Source organism: Balaenoptera borealis, assembly GCF_965194805.1.
Source record: "Balaenoptera borealis genome assembly, chromosome: 13".
Lineage (NCBI taxonomy): Eukaryota > Metazoa > Chordata > Mammalia > Artiodactyla > Balaenopteridae > Balaenoptera > Balaenoptera borealis.
Window position 1 is genome coordinate 91,182,232 of NC_138870.1, and position 24,510 is coordinate 91,206,741.

Genomic DNA, 24,510 nt, shown 5'->3' on the forward strand with positions numbered 1-24,510 from the left:
GCTTCCTTAGCTCTTGCCGACAAAGCACTTCTTGTTTGTCATGCTCTCAGGAAACCCCACAGCCTAAAGGTCAGGAGCCTGGGCTCCAGAGTCCTGTTGCCTGGGTCCAAATCTCACCACCATGGCTAATTAGCTGTGCAACCTTGGACAAGCTCGTTAACCTCTCTGGACCTTTTTCCCCACCCATAACATGAACATAATAACAGCAGCTCCCTCGGAGATTGGTGCAAGCACAAAGCAGGGTCATGAACATGAAGGACCCACACAGACAATGCCTAAAAGGAAGTGAACATTACCCTAAACCTCTACTATCCCTGCAGTAATAATGGAGTCTCATACCTAGGTATTGCTTTATCTTTTTCTTTTAATTGATTGATTGATTGATTGATTGATTTATGGCTGTGTTGGGTCTTCGTTGCTGCGCGGGCTTTCTCTAGTTGCGGTGAGTGGGGGCTACTCTTCGTTGTGGTGTGCAGGCTTCTCATTGTGGTGGCTTCTCCTGTTGCGGAGCACAGGCTCTAAGCGCGCGGGCTTCAGTAGTTGTGGCACGTGGGCTCAGTAGTTGTAGCACATGGACTTAGTTGCTCTGCGGCATGTGGGATCTTCCCTGACCAGCGATCGAACCCATGTCCCCTACACTGGTAGGGGGATTCTTAACCACTGCGCCACCAGGGAAGTCCTGGTATTGCTTTATCTTAGCACTTTCTCATGTGAGCCTCAAAACAAACACTCTTGCTATCTGGGAAGGTAGTGCTTCCCCATTTTACAAAGGAAGAAATCAAGGCCAACAAGATTAAGTAACTCTTCCAACGTCACACAGATACTAAGTGACAGAGTTAGGAGCCGAATATAACCAACTTTTCTGGTCCTCACCCTAGACCTAGAGTCAGCCCTCTTGGTGGATGCTGATAACCTTCTTCCAGACGCTTCTATTTCATATACTAATTCCATAGACTGAACAGGAGCTCCAAGGGCTGCTGTCATCTCTATGCTCTTTCCCCAACACAGAGCTTTTGCTACATGGTCTAGTGACCAGCTATGTGCCGTTCTGACAGTCACACCAAGGATTTCCATTTCAATGTCTGTCCAGTTTGAGGCATCAGCCCTACCATTCGGGATGTGATTGTGATCACCTGGCAGGCCAAGATGCACACAGTTAGAGCAGGGAAACCAAGGAAGTCAGTTCCACTTGAGTCTCTAGGCTATTTTTAGTGATTTACCTCTCAATTCTTGACTCATTTGTCTCCAGGATGATGATTTGTTTGTAGAAACTATACGAATTGATTGTTCCAGCCAAATTTTCATTGCTTGGAAATCATATTCCAAGAGAAAACTAAAGTATAGTGTTTCATTATAAATTTTCCTAAATCTTAAGTGTAAGACAAGTTCCATTAACTAGACCAAATTCAGTACATGATACAATGAGCCAGTTTTTTTTTAAAGAGTACCTATTTTTCAGTCTGGTCAACATACAGATACATCTATACATATATCTCCCAATCATATTTAGTGTGAAGTGAAGTGGGAATTACTGTCTCCATTTTTCAGGGGATGGGATCAAAGAAGTCTTGTTCATTCATATAGCCAACAAATAGGTATTGGACACCTACCTTGCACTAACAGTCTTCATGGTGTGCCATCCCCAACAATTCCGCAAGGCAGACTTTATTATCCCATTTTACAGATAGGAACACTGAGGCTAGTTGCGGTTATGGGACTTGTCCAACGTCACACAGCTACTGTGAGGCAGATGAGGTGTAGGATGGAGGACTTGGCAAGTGGACTTGTCTTTCTACCGTCCCAGACGTTCATCTTCAAATTTGCCAGGCAGGCTCCTAGTTCTGACTCATTTGGAGCCGAACATACCTCTCTAAGTAATCAGCCTTAGAAAAGTGTGGGTAGTTTGGTGTTCTAACAGATGCGGGAACTTGGGACGTGGTGCTGGCGGCTGGAGTGTCAGTGACTATTAGCACATGTAATTACCTACCAGCTGGCTGAGGCTTCCTGGGGGGGAGGCAGCCTGGACACCAGCTGGGACAGAGCAAGCAGAGTCAAGGAGTTCCAGGTCTGACGCTAGTGCTGCATTGGTTTTCACAGTGGCCTTGGTCAGCCCTATGGGAGCTCTGCTTTTGTCTTTATTCTGCTACAGTAAAGCCTCACCATGGCTATCGAGTTTATACCAAAGGGACACCATTTAATGCAGCTGCAGATTGTAAGCTGACAGAGGTGACCCATTTATTCTTCCTTAATTAAAGTATCAGATCATTGAAACCTGGGAATTTGGGCCCTTTCTTTTCTTTTTCATGTCCTTTGGGAGGTGGGGGAGGAGGGAAGTAAAAATAAAGGAAAGAACAAATAATACATCCTGGGGCAGTTTGTACATTTTCTTATTAGGCTTTGTACATTTTCTTATTAATAATTGGTTTTGAACTATTTCAGAAATACAAAGAGTGAATACTGTTGTTTTCCCCATATTTTTAAGGGGCAGTTTTTCTGCACCAGAGTGAGGCTGTGTTAAAATAATGATAGTAAGGTGTGTTCTCAAATCCTATCTTAGCTGATAAACGGCACCTACCAACAAGAATTGGGGGTTGCTGGAACGATGAGCTCACTCCAGGAAATGGTTCATCTTTTTGCAAGTGTTTCTTAAATTCAAACCAGGTTTTGAGCAGTCCAGAACGGATGTTTGGGGTGATAGGATGCTAAGAGTATCAGGACGGAGACCTGGGTCATTATGTTCTTTCCTTTGCTCTTCTGCTACATTTTTTTTGAGCACCTAAGGCCAAACCCCACACTAGATGCTCTCATCTGGGTCTGTTGCTTTCTAACGGGTCACCTTTGGCAGGTCACCTTGCCCATATCACAGGGCCAAGTTCATCCCCTGTAAAGACGGGGGTGACAACTGCTTCGTGGGGTGGGGAACCTCAGTAAGAGGTCACATATGAATTTTAAAAATTGCACCACTGCTTGGGCTGCCCCTTTTAACCCTTCCCAGGTCTCCTTGGCACCTCTTGAGGTTAAGAGGTTTTGTTATTTGTCTGGTTTGGGTCAAGGTAGGTTCTAAGGCGAAGTTTATGCCACAGCAGCACCTGAAGTGAAATTCTGGTGCCTCTGACACAGCCCTATAAGGACAGCTGGAAGTTCGGGTTCATTTGCCAAACATGGGCCGAAAATGTATTGGGTGCTGATGGCCCACCAGAACCTGTGTGGGACCCAGGGACACGAAGTCAGGGAAACCCCAGCTGCTGCCCATCACATAGGAAGCAGGCCTGGTGCTGCTGCAGCCACTGGTCCTCGTTCCTGCAAGCATCCGTGGCCCTTTAAGAAGAGGATCGCCCAGATGAGGGGGATTCCAGCCCTTGGTGTCAGAAGGAAAGATGCTCTCCACCCGTTCCTTGCCCCGTCCGTATGGAGCCAGGTCTTGTTCTGGGCTCAGAGGAGACGGAGTCCCTGGGAGTTACATGCTGCTGGGGAGACGCCAGTAATAGACAGTAGCCAACGGATTAGCAAAATAATCTCACAGAGTCTGAGTACTACAAAGAAAGTGAAACAGAGTCTGGGGTAGAGAGGAGTTGAGGAAAAAAGAACAGGGCAGGGCTTCCCTGGTGGCGCAGTGGTTAAGAATCCGCCTGCCAATGCAGGGGACACGGGTTCGAGCCCTGGTCTGGGAAGATCCCACATGCCACAGAGCAACTAAGCCCATGTGTCACAACTACTGAGCCTGCATGCCACAACTACTGAAGCCCATGCGCCTAGAGCCCGAGCTCCGCAACAAGAGGAGCCACTGCAATGAGAAGCCCGATCTCCACAACTAGAGAAAGCCCGCGCGCAGCAATGAAGACCCAATGCAGCCATAAATAAATAAATAAATAAATAAATTTAAAAAAAAAAAAAAAAAAAAAGAACAGGGCACCTTGGGACCTCGGAGAGGAAGGGACGGTGTCACGTGCCTGCTGTAAAGGAATACTTGGTATCCTGGCCAGGGGCTTATGGAGAAAACTGGGGAACGGGGTGGGGAGAGCTGGAGCCACACCCACGCCAGCCATTTCCCTTGGTCAAGTCCACAACGACCCCTGAATTCAGACCTGGGACTCCCTGTTCTCTCCCTCAAAAGGTCACCTGCAGAGGCCGAGCACCTGGGCCCTGCACGCGGCTCTGTGGGGACCCTGGAAGGCTCCCCGGCCTCTCAGAGCCGGACCCACACTCTCCTCTCCCCTGGAGAGCCCTTGTCCTTGCTGCTCCCCAGCCACTCCGGCTTGAAGTGCAGCCTCGCGATGCCAGCTCCTTCACCTCCAGCGGGCATGAAGCCTGTGCTGCCGGCCCCCCAGTGACCCCGTTGGAACCACTGCTGCCCCTGCACTGATGTCAGTGCATTAGCGCCTCCTGCAAGACAGGAAGCTGCCCTCCCCCTGACCCCAGGAGGGCTGCTCTTGGGCTCAGCTGTCCTCCCCAACAGTGTCAGGGACAGGCCACAGCACAGCTCCAGGAGCCAAGTTGGCGAGGCCGCCCTGCACTCAGCAGACACAGGCCAAGTACCCGCTGTGCACCTGGCCTATTGTGAGTTAGACTGGAGGTGGTGGGCAGAGAGGTCGAAGGAATTACAGAAAAATCTGGTAAACGCTCTAATAGAAGGCAGTAAAGATCTAGGTCTGGGAGAGCTCGAAATGCAAGAGGTACCGTTTGATCTGAATCCTGAAGAACAAACAGATTTATCGGTAGAGAAGGTGAAGCTAGGAGAGGATGGAGAAAGGGCATTAGAAAAAATAAGTCCACACAGAGGGAACCATGTATGTAAAGGCCAAGGTGAGAATGTGTGTTGGAGGAAACAAGGAATTCAAACTGAGAACACAGTGTTCAACCAACACTGCTCTGAGCACCTCCTGTGGGCCAGGCCCTGGACCAGGCATTGGCTACAGCACAGAAAGCCGGGCTGAATTCCGCCCAGGGAGCGTCTTGTATGCCACGCCGAAGACTTTTGACTGTATCCTGCAGGAGGTAGGAGCCGTCACAGATGATTAAGTATGGGACTGACAGCAGAGTTGTATTTGAGAAAGGGGGGCTGGTGGTGGCAGGGAAGATGGGCAGAGGTGGACAGGGGCCTGGAGTCAAGAAGTTCTTGCAGGGATCCAGGTGATAGATGCTGATAGCCGGAGTGACGCAGAAGCAGTGGGGATGGAGAGATGGGGAAAGATGCTAGAGAAACAGAGAAGATAGAAGCAGCAGGACTTGGGGGCACATGTGGTGGGGGAGGGACTGAGCAGTGTTAGAGATGGCCCTGGTGGGCTGGGAGGGGAGAGGGTCCTGGGGAGTTAGTGTTTCATGGGTACCGAGTTCCAGTTTGGGAAGATGAAAAGTTCTGCAGATGGATGGTGGTGATGATTGGACAACAATGTGAATGTACTTAATGCCACAGAACACTTAAAATGTTAAAACGGTCAATTTTTATGTTATGTATACTTTACCACAATTTAAAAAATTAGTCCTGGTGTGTTATCAAGTGAAAAGGGTCATAAAGAATAGTGTATGACATGTCACCCTGTGTGAAATATATACATGAGTATTTGCTCTCCGTGCTCAGACTGTGTCTGAGAGGGTAGGTATGAAACCAATAACCAGAGTCATAGCCAAGGAGGGGAATTAGAAAACTGGATATATCGGTTTTCTATGGCTGCTGTAACAAAGTACCACAGACTGGGTGGCTTAAAACAGTAGTCATTTACTGTCTCACAGTTCTGAAGGATAGAGTCCAAAATCAAGGTGTTGGCAGGGCCTTGCTCCCTCAGAAGTGTCTGGAGGCGGATCCTTCCTTTTCCTTCCAGCTTCTGGTAGCCCCCCATGGTCCTTGGCTTGTGCTAGCATCACTCTGATCCCTGCCTCTTTCTTCACATGGCTGTCTTCTCTCTGTTTCTCTGTCCAAATTTCCATCTTCCTGTAAAGGACACCAGTCATGCTGGATTAGGGGCCACCCTAATGACCTCATCTAGTTTGATTGCATCTGCAAAGACTCTGTTACTTCACAGATGCAGGGTAGGGCGGTTAGGACTTCAGCATATCTTTTGGGGAGTACATAATTCAACCCATTACACAGGAGTACAGAGATGGGAGGGAAACTTACTTGACTGTTGGACTTTGTAGCATGTACATGTGATACCTCTTCCCCTCACCAAACTTCTATGTTAAAAATTGACTCTGAGGACAGTGTGTAGCTGGGGATGCTTTTAACAAATACAGGACAAGGATAATGTCAGAGAAGTAATAATGGGGTCAGTTTTGAAAATGTTGAGTGCCAGGTGCCGCCCCCTTGGTTGTCCATGGACATGAGAGTCTGTGTCAGGCACCTCCATCGGAGGAAGGTTGCCAGGGAATTAAGTGCTTGTGTTATCATCTAATTAGAGAAGAAGCAGAGCAGAGTGGCTAGGAGTACAGGCCCTGCAGCCTGACTGCCTGGGTTCCAATCCTGGCTCAACTGCTTACTCTCTGTGTGACCTTAGGCAAGTTACTCACCTCTCTGGGCCTCAGTTTCTGTATCTATACAATAGGAACAATAGTATGCCCACCTCATAAGGTTATAGGAAGAATTAAGGAAAATAATATATATAAACCATTTAACACCCATGTAGCATGAAAACCATGTAGCATACTTGTGTCATAGTAAATGCACATTAAATATTAGTGATTATCCTTACTGCCCTACTCTGGACTAAGAAGGTCAGCTCCTCTCGATTGCCAAAAACAATCGCCTCAACTTCCTCTGAGAGAGAGGAGAAATAAATATCTTGAAGAGATGTGCTAGTCTACCGTCAGGAATATGGTTTGTAGCCCAGGCTGCAGTCAGGTGTGTCTTGGCCCTTCTGCCACTGCTGGTGGCTCAGTCCCCGCAGAGTGCAGGAAGACAATCAACCGGTGCTGACTGGCTTGGGGGCCACTGTCCCTACTCCAGTGACTTTAGAGTTCCTCTGGATACTCAAGTTTTATATTTTCTCTGACGTGTGAGATTTTTGAAAGCCATCATTGGCTGGAGTCCTGAACCTTGTCCAAAGCAGTTGATCATACATCACCAGCTGCATTTGCAATCTTGGATGAGGTCACTAGCAGGAAGAGATAAAAGAAGGGAAGAAAGACATGTAGACAACAAATATGGTCCCTCATTGGTGGGGTCTTGTCTCAAGTGAGCAGAGGTCAGGGGAGGGGGGCATAGAATATTTCAGAAGAAAGAGTCACAGCTTGGACTTTACCTCAGAGAGTAGCCTCCTTCTCTCTTTAGGGCTGGGCCAGAAATCAGTTTCCTTGATTGGGGTGCCTACCACAGGGCCTGGCACATAGCTGGGGCCCAGTAAATACTTGTCGAATGAATGAATGATGCAAAGGGCTGTTATCAAGTGTGTTGGTGATACTAGAAGTGACAGACTAAGACGTCCTGGACTAATTCAGATGCAAAAAGGTTGCAACACGGAAACAGTGGTAGGTAGGTGAGATTCAGGTGTGGAACTCAGAAGAGAGTCTTAACTAAAGAGACTTTTGCGGGGTACGCTGGCAGACTAGTGGCCACTGAAGTCATGGGTGGGGCCGAAGCCCAGGAAAAGGACCAACGAAGAGGCGTCATCATGAGACGAAGGAAGAGGACTCCCAGGTCCAAGAACAGCCTGAAGGAAGCAAGGTAGCAGACTTAGGAAACTAAGATGGGGAGAGGTCACCAGGATCCAAGGCTGCCCACAGGCAGAGAAAATGCAGACAAAAGGAGGCCACAGGGCTTGGCAGTGCAGGAGCCGCCGGCTCCCTTAACAGCAGTTTCGACAGCCCGGTGTGGGCAGAAACCAGACTGCGGCAGCAGACAGTTTGCCAACGCTTGGAATTTGTTTGGAGTTTCCAAGTGTTAAAAGCAAAACAGAAACACATTTGGTGCTTACAGCAACACAGAGAACTACATCTTAAATGGCATTTGGGGCTCACTTCCAAACTGGGGCTTCAGATTCAGGCTGGCAGCTTGAGAGTATATAGTTTGCCATATGGGATTTGGCTTCCTGGGAACAGGGATCTGGGGCGGGTGGTGGTGGGGGTTCCCCTGTTGAGTCTGTTAAATTGCTGTCAAAGATGCTTATTGACTCATCTGTGAGCAAATCTCCCAAACTCTAGGTTAAAATATTAGTTACACAAGAGCATTATCTTCCCTTAGCAATTAGCCAGCCAACCAGTGCTTACTAAAAAGCCATGTCCTTATACAAAGTCCTTCATATAAGGTCATGACAATGGTGTTTTGGGTAACAATGAAAGAGTGGGTCCCATCCTTCAGAAAGTTTGCAGTCATCACAACATTTGGAGCATATGTGCCATTTATCCAAAGTGAACTAGCCTCTCATCAGCTCATTAAATCACCCTATGAAAGGTTAAGAACCACCAGACTGGTTGATCTCCAAAGTCCTTTCTAACTCTGAAGATTATTCAGTTTTGTGGTCTGACGTTCTGTGTGCAAATGGCGGTGACACTTTTCCCTGTGCAGGAAACTGAGGCATGCAGAGGGTGAAGGAAATGAGTGGAGCTTCAGCTCACGTCTCTCCCATATCTCACAGGATAACAGAGGGAACAATGATTGCAAGTCGTGGGCCAGACACTGTCCTGGGTGCTTTTTGCACTGCGTTCAGTTTCCCCCAACTGCACGCGAGACTTTATTTTCCTCTTCACACCTGGGGAAACCGGGGCTCTGGGAGGTTGGGAAACCTGCCCACCATCACATGTAGAAAGAGCTCCATCTTGGATTTGAACCAAGTCTGTCTGACTCCAAAGCCCAAGTTCTCGCCACTAAAAAAGTAACTCCAATCAAAGAATTGGCATTGGGAAATGGGAAAGTAACTTTTGAGTGAGGCCCACTGGTTCACCTTGGAAGGATTAGCTTCCAGCCTTAGTTTCCCTCAGGAATTTGGATGCCCGTCTGTCTCTTGTGTCAGCCTACACTGTCAGCATCGTCCGAGGCCAAGGATCCCTGTGAAGAATTAACGTAGAAATAGTCCAAGAAATGTATGAAAAAGGCTCAACCTCACTAGTAATCCTAGAAATGCAATTCAAAACCACACCCCATTATGCATTTCATAACCGTTAGATTGGCAAAAAAAATTAAAGTCTGACGATATCAGATTTGAGAAAAGATATAGAAGCGTGAGAACTCTTAAACATCACCGGAGGGGACTCTGAATCCACTTTCAAGTAAACTTGAAAACACATACCTAAACACATACCTAAGTCCATACCCTATAGAAGCTCTCCCATATGTACAAAGATGTTCATAGACGCAGTGTTGGTAATAGCAAAATACAGAAAAAGAGAAAGGAACAAGCTTTCTACAGGAGAACGGATGAATAAATGGTGGTATGTTCATTCATGGGAATACCAAGTAGCTATGAAAATAAATGAACTAGAGCTACATGTTATTATATAACTAAATCCCAGAAACATAATATTGTGCAAAAAAAGCAAGTTGAGGCAGGATTTGGATACAGTGCTAACATTTACATAAAGCTTACCAACATGCAAAACAGTCTATATATTATTAGGAATTCATAAAAGTAGTAGAAAGTATAAAGCATGACAGTGATTATAAATGTCAAATTCAGGGGAGATGGTAATCTCAGGAAGGTAGAAGAGATGATGGAATCAAGAAGAGTGCGCAGAGGCCTTTGTACTTGTAATATTTTATTTTTTCAGCTGGGTTAGGTGGTGAACATGTAGGCATCATTGTACTACTCTATATTTTATGTATGCCTAAAATAACCTATTAACAATAAAAGTTACTTAGCTGGTGTTTGCAACAGCACATTCAGAAGGCCAATTCTGGGATATTTATAAGCATTATTTTAAAAGTTGTAAGTGGTTCAATAAATTTGGGAAACACTGGCTTAAATAAAGTTAAACAGGCTTTTTAAAAAATTCTCAGTGTTTTTTTTTGTTTGTTTGTTTTACGTTGTGTATTTTATTTTATTTATTTATTTATTTATTTATTTATTTATTGGCTGCGTTGGGTCTTTGTTGCTGCGCGCGGGCTTTCTCTAGTTGCGGCGAGCGGGGGCTACTCTTCGTTGCAGTGCACTGGCTTCTCATTGCAGTGGCTTCTCTTGTTGCAGAGCACGGGCTCAAGGTGCTCCGGCTTCACTAGTTGCAGCACACAGGCTCAGTACTTGAGGCATGCAGGCTCTAGAGCACGTGGGCTTCAGTAGTTGTGGCACAGGGGCTTAGTTGCTCCACCGCACATGGGGTCGTCCCGGACCAGGGATCGAACCCGTGTCTCCTGCATTGGCAGGCATATTCTTAACCATTGTGCCACCAGGGAAATCCCTCTCAGTGCTTTTAACATCCTGTCTTTCTTGTAAATCCCCAAAAGAAGGTTATCCTATTAAATTATTTTACCATAGATGAGGAGCCAGCAAACTAGAGCTGCCTGCCACCTATTTTTGTAAAAGAAGTTGTATGGGGAAATAGCCATGCCCCTTTGTTTAGCATTGTTTACTCACCACCGTAGCACAGCTGAGTAGTTATGGCAGAGACCACATGGCCCACGAAGCCCAAGATATTTACTTTGGCCCTTTACAGAAATAATGTGCAGATCTGTCATAGAGCAGTTTTGGAACTGATGTTACTGGGAATTAATTTTGGGATTGTAACACTAGAACTTTGCCCTTACACCTCAGGAACTGGTATGTTTATTTGTGAAAATTGTTATAAAGAAGACTATCCATTCTTTCTAGAATTCCTTGGAAGATGGTGTTTCATCTTTGAATCTCCAGCACCTAGTGCAATAGCCCGCATATATTTAGTGCTTCCTGTGTGCTTCATTGAATTGATTTAAATTAAAGAACCATTTGTGGAATGGATTAATTAGGATATAGATTCATTAGCTGTAACAGACGTGCGAAGTACCTGTGGCTTGGATAAGAGAGGAGCTTAAAATTTTCCTCATCTAACAATCCAGGCATAGGCAGTCTGGGCTGTTATGGCAACTCCAGGTCAGGGTCCCAGGCACCTTCCCTCTTGTTGCTCTGTGGTCCCTTAGGTGATACCTTTCTCTGCATGACCCAACATGGCTGGCCCCACCCACCAGAACTACATCTATCTAGTGGGAAGAGGGAATGTAGGATAGGGCATGCCCCAGAGATTGTATACCATCACTTCCCTATTGACCAGCACTTACTCCCTATTGACCAGCACTTACTCCCTATTGACCAGCACTTAGTCAGGTGGCCATGTCTAGCTGCAAGGGAACCTGGGAAATGTAGTCTTTATCTGGGCAGCCACGTGCCCAGCTAAAAACTCAGGTCCTACAACACATAAAGGAGGTAAAGGATTCTGGAGGAGAGCAATGAGTCTCTGCCAAAAAGGGATACATTAAGGGCTGCCAAAATCAAAGGTGACTCCTTTCTGTAGGGATAGGCCTTATTTTCAACTCTTTTAAAATAAGCCCTGATGCCAGAGCAAGAGACATGTAATTCTGCTTCATTATTTTCTACTCAAAGTAACATGACAGCACGTTGAGATATAACACGCTAGTTTCGTTCTCCTAGCCCTTGCGTTTGAGATGTCTTTTTCACGTATTTGAACAGACCCAGAATTTCTTTTTTGGTGAGGAGGTAAACAAAGTGGGTTTTGCCACTAACTGAGCATTTACTTCTAAGAAGGAGAAAGCTTCCAGGTCCCTTGCTATATCTCACGAGGCAGAAAAGATTGGCTGGGAGGAGGACGTGGAGTCACACTTTTGTTACATTATCCAAGAAAGGTTTAATGAGCTGGCTCTTTTCTGTACTTTAGTAGCAGCATTAAACAGCAAGCGGGCACCATTGTTGGACAAAGATTTCTCCTAGGAACTTTGCAAGCATTGCATGTTCCAGTTGCAACAATCATATAATTTTCTTACAAAGGTGCACGGAGATCTCTGTGTGACTTACTTCAGTACAAAGCGGTCTCAATTTGTTCATATTTTTGCTACCCAGAAGAGAAGGAAAAACTGATCACTGGGGGACTTGAAGGCTCTGAAAAGGAATTTGGCTTCCTTGGGAAAATGTGTTGAAGAGGGGGGCCAGGGGCCTCTATCCAAGTGAGGCCTATAGTCCTCTGATTTTCCATTTCACGATTCATTTCTGAAGGTTCCATTTTATTGTCACGGTTACAGAATCCTGTAATGGGAACTGCCCACTACATAAGAGATGATGCAAAAAAATTGTATTTCCCTCCACCAGGGTTTCTCAACCTCAGCACTATTGACATCTTGGGCTGGATCATTCTTTGTAGTGGGGGATATCCTGTGCATTATAAGATGTTTAGCAGAATATTTTGCCTCTACCTACTAGACGCCAGTAACAGGTCCCTAGTTGTCACAGCCAAAAATGTCTCCAGACATTGCCAAATGTCCCCTGGGAGACAAAATCACCCCCGTTTGAGAATCACTGCCCTGCAAAACCTAAAGGTATCCTTCCATAGAGAGACTTGCTAAATGACCTTAAAAGAAGACATGAATTCTGCTCCTAAATACATCTGGGTTAATTAGTTAACCCTTAGTTAGTTAACTAATTAACTAATTAGTTAATTAGTTAACCCTTCTCAGGTTTCCAGTTTCCTGATCTTAAGAAGGTAAAGAGTTGAACTGAGTGCTGTCCTTCAGCACTGACCTTCTGGGATTCTGCAGGTCAGAAGCTGTGATCTGGGACTTGGGTCTAGAATACAACTTGAAGGAAAGCAGGATTCGGGGGAGAGGATTTGCAGTGAGGGACACACCATGCATGCAGGCAAGAAAGCGGTAGGGAAATGTGTATATGAAGTGGGAAGAGGCCCTGTGGCTGGAATGGTGAGAAAGAAGAAATGGTTGAGAGATGGGGAACTTTCCAGAGGGGCAACTGCAAGACAGCCTTGAATTTGAAGCTTGTGGTTGAGAATTTAGATTTCTTTGGCACCCAACTCAGAACCAGGCATCTAGTAGTTACCCACGCAGCATTTGAACAGAATCTAAGTGAACATGGAAGGCCTTTGGTAACACAGAGAGGCAGGGGAATGGGGCAGTAAGAGCAGGGCTCCAGCAACAGTCTGCCTGGTTCAAATCTCAGTTCTACTTATTACTTTCAGGCTCTGTGACCTGGGGCAAGTTTCTTAGCCTCTCTGTGCTGCAGTTTCTTCTTCTGAGCAATGAAGATAAATTTTCTAGGGTTAAAGTAAGGATTGGATAAGTTCACATATATGAATGAGTATGTGGGTGTGTGTGGGTGTCTGTGTGTGTGTGTGTGTATATATATATATATATATATATATATACACACACATATAATAAAATTAGAACAGTTTCTAGTATACAATAAGTACTAATGTGTTTGTAATTATTATTACTAGTATTACTATTATTTGAGAACCAATAAAATACTTTTAGTATGCCTTGCATATTGCTTGACATATAATAGGTGATCAGAATGAATTAATGAAGATTTCTTAAAACATTAGCTCCTTAATACCCATCTATGATACTAGAACTTATCCCATATCACCCTTCCCTAGTCCACCGTCCAAAACTCAGATGCCCCAGAGCCAGACAGGGAACACCAATGAGTGGACCCAGCTGGAAGTGAGATAAGAAAACTGCAGTGGGGTGGGGATGGTGGTGTGCTGAATTGGGCGATTGGGATTGACATGTATACAGTGATGTGTATAAAATTGATGCCTAATAAGAACCTGCAGTATAAAAAAACAAACAAACAAAACAACTAAAAAAAAAAAAAAAAAAAAAAGAAGAACTAGGCATACGTATGCCCCACATCAAAGTTTTCCAACTGTTTTCAAACCCTGTGCCGGTCAGCAGCATAGGTGCTAGGACGGCACTGGCCTAGAGTTTGCCCTTCTGCTCCCAGGCCCAGCACCTCTCCCTCCTTCCTGAAATTCTCTTCCAGGCAGACTCCTGTGCTTCACAGCAGGGACAGAGTGTGGCTTTCTTTGTTGTGCTTTGAGAACCACTGGGCTGCTTTTAAATGAAAGTGTAAACTGGCAAATTCTTGGCCTTGTTTCTCCTCAAGCTGACCTCATCCAGGTGCCCAGTAAGCTGGGAAACTAGACGCATTTCTTTCCCAGGTGATCCTCTTGGCTACAGTAATAAGTGTTTGCATGAAATTAGAGCAAAAACCAAGAAGCTAAAATGTCAAGATGGAGTCAGGGAGAAAAGCTGTTGCACAGTAAAGAGCGGTACCTGAACACCAGAAAACATGTGATAAACTCAGAGAATGTCCATGCTTGGAGGCACCCAAGAGCTTGACTAGCCCAACACCCCCCTTTTATAGAGAAGGATACTGAAGCTGTCAGTGGAAATGGGATGTATCCAAGGTCACAGCTAATGGGTGGTACAGCCACAACTTAAACCATTGGCCCTATTCCTGCCTTACCAGTTGCTTTCAGAACCATTATGTAGGCCCCTGTTCTGTAGGGTTCCTCTTTCTTGGCTAAATCTGGTCATGGCCTCAGAATCCTGCTTAACACCTTTACTCTAATCATCCAAGGAATCAGAGTTTGCCCAAAATGAACCCCGTTCCATCCCTAGTTTAGGTGTTGTTTCACAGCCAACACAACATTACCCTGAATTCCTAAAGAGGTAGTGGGAGTGCTGACTCCTTGTAATGCTTCTCCTGCATTTCCGATGACTGACAAAGGCCCACCCACATCTTCTAGAAATTCAGAGTCTGTGTCACACATCCCACATCTCCAGTTACGTATCTGCATTCAAACAGTACCTCCAGCATAGCAAGAATAGATTCGTATGCACCCTCTCACTGATTCCTCACAAAAACCTTGACACGTATGTACTGCTCTCCCATTTCATGAATAGTATTTTCTGCCACCCTTAGGTGAGTTCCTGGGTCGGCAGATAAATGAAATCAGCATCGTCGTCTGCTCCTGGATGTCAGAAATCTCCATGCCCACAGAGAAATATGAAGGGATGGCGACTTGATCCGCAGTTACTATTTTGAGTTAGTGTTGCACTCTCAACCCTAGGCAACTCCATTTCCAGTTACATAGTCACCTATGTAGCCAAACATCTTGCTTAATATCCTTCTCCATGACAACCTGGGAGGGCAGGGCCCGTGTCTGGTCCACTTGCTGCTGGACCCCAGCACCTAACCCAGCGCCTGGCCTGTAGCTGGTGCTCAATATGTGGAATGAATGAATCATGGCAGTTCGCTTAGCCTCCGAGGTTCTCTGGGGCCGAAATCTCATCCTATTGGCCCGTCTGTATTCCCAGGCTGTGGCTCGTGGCATTCGATAGTGTTGGATTCTGAGGAGTTGGGCTGGGACCAGGTGTGGGACTCCTCACCAACCCAAGTCTTACTTAGGCCTAACTTTGTGACGAGACGGGTCTGGTGACTTGGAGATAGAAGAGCCAAGTGACTTTGGGGCAGGTTACTTAACGCCTCTCGGTCTCTGTTTCCTCATCTGTGAAATGGGCATGTGGAAACCTGCCTTTTGGGTTTAAGGGTTTTGGCAAGAAGTGAGCATGGGCTCAGGAGTCAGACCACCTGGGTTGAACCAGGCCTTGCCACCTACAAGCTGTATGGCCTTGGGCAGGTAACATAACCTCCATGCCTCTGTTTTTCCATCTGTAAAATGAAAAGAACAGTGCCCAGTTTTGAGGGCTATGTTGAGGATGAGGTGGGTTATTACATGTGAAATGCTTAGCACATGGAAAGCTATCTATAAATGTCAGTTAGTAGTAGTAGTAGTATATTAACTATAGTGTGTTGGGAAACTGTAAATATTTACTATTTCTCTGATTATCGCTAACACCTTTACTCTGTTCCAAGGCAACTAATCTGGCCGCTAGCCTTGGGGAGCCAAACTGTAAACCAAATTACGGTCACAGAGCCCAGGCAGCAGAGGGGGCAGGGCACAGCGGCTCCTCCCCTCACATGGCCCCCAGGCTGACCCCAGGCCACTGCCTCTGAGAGGGGTCTCGAAAGTTGCTCTGTCTCAGGTTGCCAGCCTGCTGGCGAGACCTTGATGAACAAGAATAGAAACACAGGGAAAGGGAAGTGAGAAGCCATGAGAGAAATCGCAGAGCTTTCACAAGGCCCAGCAAACATGAGGCTGCAGCGAGGGCTGGGCTCCGGGGGGGCCCCCGGCTCTGGGACAGCTGGAAATCGCCTCGGGGGTGAGGAAAGACCTGCCCTGGGACTGGGCAGGATTGTGTGGTTGGAGGATGGGGGAGGGGGAAGGGGGAAAGGGGAGATTCCAGATGGCCTGATTAAATCCCTAGAAAGAGGACCTGCAATTATAAAATAATAGTATCGTAATAAATATGCATCCCATGTATCAGGCAATTATGATCACACACTGTGCTGAGTGGTTCGAAAGTATCACCTCCTTTAATCCTCATTGCAGATATAGACATTAAGTACTGTTTTGTCATCCCTGCCTTGCAGATAGAGAGACAGAGGCTTAGAGAGGTTAAGCTACCTGCCCAAGATAGCAAGTAAGAAGCCAAACAAGGATGTGGACTCTGGTGCTGGGGCCTGGGCTCTGCCTGCTGCGTAGGTGCACAGGCTTTGGTGTCAGACACTCAAACCTGGGCTTCAGCTTCCAGCAGTTCCTTCAAGGAGAGAATCCATTGAAGTGGTGGGAACCGAGCACTTTGTACAGCGCTTGGCATATAATGAGCATGCAGTGAAGGGTAGCTTTTTTTTATTACTGATGAGGAAGTCATGGTTATGGGAACTGCTTAGGCCTTTTGGGGTTCAGATCCCAGGGTCATGAGGAGTCCCTTTGGAAGCCCAGTGGTTGCCAGCACATCACTAAGAACTGAGCAGTACGGACTAGTCAGTGGGACTGACCCCGGATCCAGACTGTCTCAGTTCACATCCTGACTCCTCCTTATTAGCTGTGTGACAATGAGCAAATTAATTAACCTCTCTGTGCCTCATTTTCCTTATCTGTAAAATAGGTTAGTAATAATAATGCTTTCCTCATAGGGATATCATGAGAGTTAAACAAGTCAATATTTGTAAAAAAAACTTACAATATGCCTGGTCCATGGTCATTGCTTTCTAAGTCTTTGTTGGATAAGTAAAACATGTAATGTTAGTGTCCCTGTTTTACAGAGGAGAAAAATAAAGGAGATTGAGTAACCTGTGCAGCATTACCCAGTGAGTGAGGGCAGAGCCAAGCAGTGAACCCAGGCAGTCTGGCTTCTGAGCGCACACTCTGGAGGACGGGCTTAGCAGAGTTCCACTGGAGCTCAGGGATCCTGGGAGCTGCAGGGTACCTTCTCGTACCAGCAGGGTCAGGATTGGTCCTGGTGGTGGAGGAGGAAAGAGGGTCTGAGAGCCTGGCTGGGCAGGCCCAGAGGCTCTGCCTTTTCTTGCTGTTGAACTGTTCCAGAAACTGTGCTTTCCTCAAGTGTGACTCCCATCCCCCCTCCCTCCCCAACCTCTGTCGTCACTTACAGTTTGCTTGCAGAAGCATACAGGACAGGAATGACAGCCCTTCCGGGGGCATGGTTCCCCCACTAGGAAAAGGACCGCCTTTATTCTGGTGGAATTTGTTAAATACAGTATCTAATCTGAGACCTTAAGAAGCGCTATTCCTAAAACGTTCTTTAGTCTCTGTGTCTCTGCATTTGCTTCTTTGAAATACAGTGTATTTTCTCCAGTCTGCACCTTGCTTTGTGATTTGTAATAATGATTATGGTATGAGATCTATAACATTTAATGAGAGCTGTGTGCCAAGCTCTGTTCTCTTCCACACACTGTACGTGGATTATCTCATTTAATCCGCACCCAAAATCCTACAAGGAAGGTATTATTACTAAAAGCTCATTTTACAGATGAGAAAACTGAATAACACAGAGGTTAAATAACTTGCCCCAAGATCACATAGCTGCTAAGCAGTAGAGCTGGGAAAACCAGAGTTCATGCTTGTAACTTCTGTGCTAGCTTTTAAAATTCATAAATGAATAAAATGTGTCTGAGGCCTCACCAGCTTGCATTTGTCACTTGGACTGCATCAAGATATCAGCAGAATGTATCAGTTCTCACCTCAATGCCACCTCCTTCCCAGGGGAGAAAAGGCAGTGCAATCACTGCTGTCCTCAGGCCTGCAGGCCTCCTGGAAAACATCTTTCTGAAGTCATGTTCCTGAAGTAGTGGGAAATATTGAACCAGTCTCTTGGGGCCGGGGTCCTTGAGAAATCAGAGAAATTGATGACCTTGGTAGCTGACCACTCTTACTTAAATTGATCAGAATTTTTTATGGCATCATTGAAAGCCACTCAGAGGGAAAAACCACAAAGTTGATCACCTTCTAGTGAAGCCCCAGGTGACCGGCTTTCTAGATTTCTACATAAATAAGTCCTGCACTTAGGCAGGCATGCTCATTTGTCCAGGCCACGGGGAACCTGCTGGTCTTCCGGGGCAGATCCCTCAGAGAATTTCCAGAAAGAGTAAATGGAGCTCTGAGTCGTGTCTGCAGGAATGCTGCAGGAATTAAGACTTTGCAGAGTTAAATTTTCTAACAAACCCAGTTGAACAGAAAGCCACATTTTCACATACCGCTATGGAAAATGTTTCTTACCTGTTTCAGTTTGCTTTCCTGCGTTGGCTGGCAGAATTCAGTAACCCGAACCATTACTTAACTTTGTATGGCCAAGGGATTCTTGATGAACAGACGTTTCCTGGGGTCTGCTCTCAAGAATGAACGGTGGGTTGTGCATGGATCACACATCTGTTAATGCCATTATGCTTCAGGCACTGTTGGGGATACAACAGACAATAAGGTAGATGTGGTCCTGCCCCCAGGAGGCTGACATTCTCATGGAAAAAAAAACAAAAAACAGAAAACCAAGCTTTTTACAAGCGAAAAAATAAATTAATAAAATAGTCACAGACTTTGAAAGGTGCCAAGAAGGAGACAGATGAAATTGACCTGGAGCCAAGGTGTACAAAGATAGGGGAGAAAATAGGGGAGAAACTTACCTCCTTTAGATGGTCAGAGAAGACATCCTTTGGACATGACCTCCAAGCTCACACTTGAGGGGAGAGAAGGAGTCAGCCCTGCAAAGAGCCAGGGGAAGGGCATTCTAGCCAGGGGGGAACAGCAGGAGTAAAGTCCTCCGGGCAGGACAGACGTTAGCCAGCTGAAGGTACAGAAGAGAGAGGAGAATTGCTGGTACAGAGTGAAGGAGGCAGGGAAGTGCTGGAGAGCGGGGCAGGGCCGGTACCCCAGAGCCCGGCAGGCCATGCGTGGAGAGCTGGATTCTATTCTCAGTACATGGGAAGACATTGAAAGGTGTTAAGCAGAGGCAGAACATGGTCCTATAAACTTTTTTTTCCTTGGCCATGCTCCATGGCTTGTGGGATCTTAGTTCCCCGACCAGGGATTGAACCTGGGCCCTCGGCAGTGAGAGCGCAGAGTCCTAACCACTGGACCGCCAGGGAATTCCCGTTATAGACGTTTTAAGCTCACTCTCACCTTGTGTAAGAGACTGGTTTGGATAGAGAGAAGAGTGAAATCACATGGAAAACTTTTTTTTAATTTATTTTATTTATTTATTTTTTGGCTGCGTTGGGTCTTCGTGCCTGCGCGCGGGCTTTCTCTAGTTGTGGCGAGCGGGGGCTACTCTTAGTTGTGGTGCATGGGCTTCTCAATGCGGTGGCTTTTCTTGTTGGAGAGCATGGGCTCTAGGTGCATGGGCTTCAGTAGTTGTGGCATGCGGGCTCAGTAGTTGTGGCACACGGGCTTAGTTGCTCCACAGCATGTGGGATCTTCCCAGCCCAGGGATTGAACCCGTGTCCCCTGCGTTGGCAGGCGGATTCTTAACCACTGTGCCACCAGGGAAGTCCCTCACACAGAAAACTTTTATTAAAACATTTCCAAATACAACTTTCCAATATATAAAAGTCTAAACAACTGTCCCTTCCCAACCCTCCCCTGCTAATGACCCAAGCCAAAGCACTGTCATAAGAATTTGTCATAACAAATTCTTATGCCTATTCTTGGTGCAAGGCAGTCCTTGTTTGTCAGCAGCTGTCTAGGATATCACAGGCCTAAGAATTAAAATATGCCCAGACCTGAAAGACTCTGCATTACGAGCACTTTAATAGGACTGAAATTACGACCTCTAGGCAAGAGATGCTGGTGTTGTATGGACACCAAGGGGGGGAAGCAGGGGTGGGGGGATGGGATGAATTGGGAGATTGAGATTGACATATACACACTAATATGTATAAAAGAGATAACTAATAAGAACCTGCTGTATAGCCCAGGGGACTCTACTTCACTTCGCTGTATGGTAGAAACTAACACAACGTTGTAAAACAACTATGCCCCAATAAAAAAAAAAAGATGCTGGTGTTTAGAACCAGGGTACGGGTGGTGGAGGTGGAGAGAAGTGGGCGGATTTGGGATTTGGGTGGGAACATTAACAGCTGATGGAATGAATATGGGCATGAGAGAAGGTTCTGGCCTGAGCGCCTGGGTGGACGGTGGTCCCATTTACGGAGATGGGATGACCGGAGGACAAGGATGGAGGGTGGGGATGGACATAAAAAGCTCCATGCTGGACAGGCCCAATGTGAGGGTCTGAGAGCCATCCAAGCAGTTTGGCCCAGTAGACGGTTGTATGTGTGGGCATGCCAGCATGATGGAGAAGTGCCAGGGTCAGGCTGGGGTCTCAGATCAGCCAGGTCAAATCCTGGCTCGCCACTTACCAGCTCTGTGACTTGGGCAGTTTCCTCATCTCTGGAACGGGGCTCCCAACATCACCTACATTGTGGGCTTGTTGTACTGATCGTATGAGTTAATACATGGGAAGAGCTTGGATGTCAATAGTAAGTATTCAATAAACGTTGGATTCCTATAATAACAATTACCATCATCATCGTCTTAGCGACAGTAATTTTCTTGCCATTTCTCTCTTTCTAATTAAAATCAAGGACCTTTGTAGCTGGTAAACACTTCTCCTGATGTTCCAGGAATTATCGCTTTACCAGTCTGGGAGCTCCGTGAACACGGGGTAGGGTCTGTGTCTCTCCTCCTTAACCTCGCCTCCTGGTGCCCACACACAGGACGTGCCGCAGTAACCCTCATCCAGTCATGTGGAATTTAGCGTGATTCCGGAAAAGATGCTTATTTGAGAGAGTCAGTCAGGCATTGAAGAGAGCAGGAGGGGCTTGGACACAGACAGGAGAGAGGAGATTGCAAATTCAGTGACGGTGACAATTCACAGCATCTTTGCTCCCCAAGAAGGAGGCTCTTGATTTCACAAAGCAACCTCTTCCAGAATTAGATAGTGGTCTGTTAGAAGAAAGGTTTCCCTTACAATTAGTCAAATCAGATACCTCCCCGAGATTTGCACACACACACCCCCATCAAGGCTCCAGACACCTCGGTACGACACCTGCAGGCCCCCATCTCTCCCTCTCCGGAAGCCTCTGTGATGTGTGCCCCAGGATCTCACCCTGTTGCTCTCACCCTCTTCTCTCTGTCGTGTTCATTTTGCCTGAAGCATCTGCCTTAACCAGTTTTTGGGGAACATGGGTCCCTTAGATGAAACCCACTGCCACACCAAGCACCTCCCCTCTTCCCCTGGAGATGAGTGCTGTCTACACTTCAGTGGGATCCATGATCTCACTGTGTGTTCTTTTCAAATCATGGCACGTGGCTCTGCCCTTTCCCAGATTTTTTTTTTAAAGTTAAATTTCAATTTCAGATAAACAGTGAATAATGTTCTAGTATAAGTTTCACTCAATATTTGCTAAAGCATATTTATTTGCTAAATCATATTTATTTGCTAAATCTGGCCACACCGTAGCTGTAAGAATCCCAAGTCCAAATTCCCATGAACTGGACCAAGAAGCCCTAGGGCACAGCCCCATTATGTGCCCTTAGAAGTTCACATCTTGGGTGCTGATGCCATGGTCTAAAGCCAGACCCGGAGTCTTCAGCCATCCCCTACCCACACCTGGAGAGCTCTCAGGCTTCCCTGGAGAGTCTTCCAACTGAGGTAATCTTGGCTCCCCGACCTGCCATGAAAAGGTCTGAATCCTGGAGTCCAGGGTCCAGGTCCAAGTCTCCTAAATACCTTTCTTAGTTCCTCCCAGGGCTGTCCTACAAACAAGCCCTCGGAGCGCCTGGCCTGACACGCAGTTCCTGAGGCATGTATGCAGATTAGACCCCACGTCAACACCAACCTTCCTCTTTCTCTGGATTCCATCGTCACTGCATCAGTGCCCTCTGGTCCTCTAAGAGCCCTAACATCTCCTGTGACTGCGTTCCTATTTCGGGACAGCCTTCCTCCAAGGCTCCTTTGCCAGCTGAGATGAATGATAGATCAGGAACCCAGTGAGGGGTCAAGGACACACCCATCCCACTTGATTCCTAAGGCTCCCTCTGTTCTTCATCCCTCAGGTCCTCTGCCCCAGATCCTAGCCGTACTGAGGAGCCTTAGTGCCATAAACTTTCAGAACAATAGTCCGTCTCATTTCCTTCAAGGATTAAAAAGAAGCTAGTTCCCTGGCAAACTTAACCCTTCCTCACACCAGAAAGTGGGTTATTTAGAGGCAGGAGTGGAACCAGGAATTCTGGACCCCTGGCTCCTCTCCTGAGTATCCATGCCCGGCATTAGCAACGAGCAGGAATATGAAGGGGTCCGGGACAGCACAGACTCCTGACGATGCAGGGCGTGTAGTTCACCAGCCTGAGGACAAGGGCCATCACCTGAGAAATGGGCACCTGCTCGCAGAAAAGACGGAATCCTCGTCCTCTGCTCCGTCCCAGCACCCACCGCCTTCACTCAGCCCCTTGTCACTTCACACTTGGGCCGTGACTTCTTTCCGTTTGGCTGTTTCTTTTAGCACCAACATCTCCCCACCTCTAGGGTCAGCTCCCCTCAGATCCATCCTCCACGCTCTCCCAGAGTTGGCCATCCAACCGTATCACTCCCCTGCCTGCTTAGAAACCTTCAGTGGCTCTTACGCATAAAGTCTTAGGATTAAGTAAAGCTCCCCACCCTCAGCTTCTGGCCCTCTGCCTGGAAGTTTATGCCCCAGAAACACTAAAACCTCCATAGTTAGCTCTCAGAGCCCGCCACGTCTCGTGTCCATACCTTTGCTCATGCAAGCCCTGCTCCAAGTTCTCCTACCCTCCGTCCCTCTCTCTCCTTACTTAGGACACAGTTCAGTCTGTCACACAGAGTGAAGTAAGTCAGGAAGAGAAAAACAAATACCGTATGCTAACGCACATATATGGAATCTAAAAAAATACGGTACTGATGAACCTAGTGGCAAGGCAGGAATAAAGACGCAGACGTAGAGAACGGACTTGAGGACACAGCGGGGGAAGGGGAAGCTGGGATGAAGTAAGAGAGTAACACTGACATATATACACTACCAAATGTAAAATGGATGGCTAGTGGGAAGCAGCCACATAGCACAGGGAGATCAGCTCGGTGCTTTGTGACCACCTAGAGGGGTGGGATAGGGAGGGTGGGAGGGAGACACAAGAGGGAGGAGATATGGGGATATATGTATATGTACAGCTGTTTCACTTTGTTATAAAGCAGAAACTAACACACCATTGTAAAGCCATTATAGTCCAATAAAGATATATATTAAAAAAAAGACAAAGCTCAGGGGTCACCTTCCCCAGGAAGCCTTGCTGGATCCCCTAGACTCTGTTTGGTGTGTGTCTCTGAACACCTCAATCACTGCAATTACCACATGGCATTATGGTTACCAGGGCCTGTGCCCTCTCCCCTTCCAGGCATTGTGAGCCTCTTGCAAACAGGTGCTCAGTAAATGCTTGGTGGTTTGATTTGACAATTCACCATAAGAAGGAAGTAACATCCTTTACAAGAGTTGTTTGTATCCCCTTCTTGAATTCCTTGATTCTCCTCCCCACCCTTCCCTAACCTGGCTCACTTCGCCCAACTGGCTCAGTTAGTTTCCAAAGCATCTCACCACTAGTACTCTTATTTCATCTTGCCAGGTCTCCGCCCTGCTTCCACTTTGAAAGTAGAGACTCCAGCCATTCTGTGTTCACTTGGCTAACGTTTTTTAACACCTCCATGTGCTGGGTGCTGTCTGGATTGTGATGCAGAGACTTGCTGGACAAGGTCCCTGCTCTCAGAAGTCCCCAGCCTGGAGGGGAAGTCAGACAAGGAAAGAGGCAAATAGTATATGCTGTGATGGGGGGACAGGGGGACACAGTAGATACCCGGGTCAGCTCTCCTCAGACTGCCTTGGGCTCACATCCCAGCTCACTGCTTTTTGGCTGCGTGGCCTTGGGCAAGTCCCTTATCTGTGTCTGTTTCCCATGGTTAAAAGAGAGGGTAATGACAGTACTTACCTCTTAGGGTTATGTGGGGAGTAAACGAATTAACTCATGTAAAGAGTTTAACCATAGTGAACAGTCAGTAAATATTAGCCATTATTATTCTTAGCTCAATATGCTGTGGGAGCAGAGGAGAGATAAGACAGATAAGCAGCAGTTATAAAGGACAAGGATCAAGAG

General features: G+C 46.7%; 1 protein-coding gene across 9 annotated transcripts in view; it reads left to right on the forward strand.

The window, feature by feature from the left end:
* Positions 1 to 24,510, forward strand: part of ABTB3 (ankyrin repeat and BTB domain containing 3) — a 322,748-nt gene that overhangs the window by 253,608 nt on the left and 44,630 nt on the right. The window lies entirely within an intron of this gene.